Genomic DNA, 3234 nt, shown 5'->3' on the forward strand with positions numbered 1-3234 from the left:
TTTGACCTTCAAAATGGGTCGGACGGGCCATGAGGGCCAACCGGATGCATAGACAAGGTCTTGACGACGTCCACAAAAAAATTTGGTATTATTGACGTGGGAATCCGGATCACCCAAAAAATGGTTTGCTATAGCACACGAAAATCGTCGAAATGAGGGGTATGCTCGCTTCGGGGCTCGTTTGACCTTCAAAATGGGTCGGACGGGCCGTGAGGGCCAACCGGATGCATAGAAGGTCTTGACGATGTTCACAAAAAAATTTGGCATTATTGACCTGGGAATCCGGATCACCCAAAAAATGGTTTGCTATAGCGCACGAAAATCATCAAAATGAGGGGTATGCTCGCTTCGGGGCTCGTTTGACCTTCAAAACGGGTCGGACGGGCCGTAATGGCCAGCCGGATGCATAGACAAGGTCTAAACGGACGTCCAAAAAAAATTTTGGCATTTTTGACGTCGGAATCCGGATCACCCAAAAAATGGTGTGCTATAGCACACCATTTTTTGGGTGATCCGGCTACCGACGTCAAAAATGCCAAAATTTTTTTTGGACGTCCGTTTAGACCTTGTCTATGCATCCGGCTGGCCATTACGGCCCGTCCGACCCGTTTTGAAGGTCAAACGAGCCCCGAAGCGAGCATACCCCCCATTTCGACGATTTTCGTGTGCTATAGCAAACCTTTTTTTGGGTGATCCGGCTACCGACGTCAAAAATGCCAAAATTTTTTTTGGACGTCCGTTTAGACCTTGTCTATGCATCCGGCTGGCCATTACGGCCCGTCCGACCCGTTTTGAAGGTCAAACGAGCCCCGAAGCGAGCATACCCCCCATTTCGACGATTTTCGTGTGCTATAGCAAACCTTTTTTTGGGTGATCCGGCTACCGACGTCAAAAATGCCAAAATTTTTTTTGGACGTCCGTTTAGACCTTGTCTATGCATCCGGCTGGCCATTACGGCCCGTCCGACCCGTTTTGAAGGTCAAACGAGCCCCGAAGCGAGCATACCCCCCATTTCGACGATTTTCGTGTGCTATAGCAAACCTTTTTTTGGGTGATCCGGCTACCGACGTCAAAAATGCCAAAATTTTTTTTGGACGTCCGTTTAGACCTTGTCTATGCATCCGGCTGGCCATTACGGCCCGTCCGACCCGTTTTGAAGGTCAAACGAGCCCCGAAGCGAGCATACCCCCCATTTCGACGATTTTCGTGTGCTATAGCAAACCTTTTTTTGGGTGATCCGGCTACCGACGTCAAAAATGCCAAAATTTTTTTTGGACGTCCGTTTAGACCTTGTCTATGCATCCGGCTGGCCATTACGGCCCGTCCGACCCGTTTTGAAGGTCAAACGAGCCCCGAAGCGAGCATACCCCCCATTTCGACGATTTTCGTGTGCTATAGCAAACCTTTTTTTGGGTGATCCGGCTACCGACGTCAAAAATGCCAAAATTTTTTTTGGACGTCCGTTTAGACCTTGTCTATGCATCCGGCTGGCCATTACGGCCCGTCCGACCCGTTTTGAAGGTCAAACGAGCCCCGAAGCGAGCATACCCCCCATTTCGACGATTTTCGTGTGCTATAGCAAACCTTTTTTTGGGTGATCCGGCTACCGACGTCAAAAATGCCAAAATTTTTTTTGGACGTCCGTTTAGACCTTGTCTATGCATCCGGCTGGCCATTACGGCCCGTCCGACCCGTTTTGAAGGTCAAACGAGCCCCGAAGCGAGCATACCCCCCATTTCGACGATTTTCGTGTGCTATAGCAAACCTTTTTTTGGGTGATCCGGCTACCGACGTCAAAAATGCCAAAATTTTTTTTGGACGTCCGTTTAGACCTTGTCTATGCATCCGGCTGGCCATTACGGCCCGTCCGACCCGTTTTGAAGGTCAAACGAGCCCCGAAGCGAGCATACCCCCCATTTCGACGATTTTCGTGTGCTATAGCAAACCTTTTTTTGGGTGATCCGGCTACCGACGTCAAAAATGCCAAAATTTTTTTTGGACGTCCGTTTAGACCTTGTCTATGCATCCGGCTGGCCATTACGGCCCGTCCGACCCGTTTTGAAGGTCAAACGAGCCCCGAAGCGAGCATACCCCCCATTTCGACGATTTTCGTGTGCTATAGCAAACCTTTTTTTGGGTGATCCGGCTACCGACGTCAAAAATGCCAAAATTTTTTTTGGACGTCCGTTTAGACCTTGTCTATGCATCCGGCTGGCCATTACGGCCCGTCCGACCCGTTTTGAAGGTCAAACGAGCCCCGAAGCGAGCATACCCCCCATTTCGACGATTTTCGTGTGCTATAGCAAACCTTTTTTTGGGTGATCCGGCTACCGACGTCAAAAATGCCAAAATTTTTTTTGGACGTCCGTTTAGACCTTGTCTATGCATCCGGCTGGCCATTACGGCCCGTCCGACCCGTTTTGAAGGTCAAACGAGCCCCGAAGCGAGCATACCCCCCATTTCGACGATTTTCGTGTGCTATAGCACACGAAAATCGTCGAAATGAGGGGTATGCTCGCTTCGGGGCTCGTTTGACCTTCAAAATGGGTCGGACGGGCCGTGATTGCCAACCGGATGCACAGACAAGGTCTTGAAGGACGTTCACAAAAGAATTTGGCATTTTTGACGTCGGAAGCCGGATCACCCAAAAAATGGTTTGCTATAGCACACGAAAATCGTCGAAATGAGGCGTATGCTCGCTTCGGGGCTCGTTTGACCTTCCAAATGGGTCGGACGGGCCGTGATTGCCAACCGGATGCACAGACAAGGGCTTGAAGGACGTTCACAAAAGAATTTGGCCTTTTTGACGTCGGAAGCCGGATCACCCAAAAAATGGTGTGCTATAGCACACGAAAATCGTCGAAATGAGGCGTATGCTCGCTTCGGGGCTCGTTTGACCTTCCAAATGGGTCGGACGGGCCGTGATTGCCAACCGGATGCACAGACAAGGGCTTGAAGGACGTTCACAAAAGAATTTGGCCTTTTTGACGTCGGAAGCCGGATCACCCAAAAAATGGTGTGCTATAGCACACGAAAATCGTCGAAATGAGGCGTATGCTCGCTTCGGGGCTCGTTTGACCTTCCAAATGGGTCGGACGGGCCGTGATTGCCAACCGGATGCACAGACAAGGGCTTGAAGGACGTTCACAAAAGAATTTGGCCTTTTTGACGTCGGAAGCCGGATCACCCAAAAAATGGTGTGCTATAGCACACGAAAATCGTCGAAATGAGGCG

This window comes from Solanum pennellii, chromosome 9, assembly GCF_001406875.1.
Source record: "Solanum pennellii chromosome 9, SPENNV200".
Classification (NCBI taxonomy): domain Eukaryota; kingdom Viridiplantae; phylum Streptophyta; class Magnoliopsida; order Solanales; family Solanaceae; genus Solanum; species Solanum pennellii.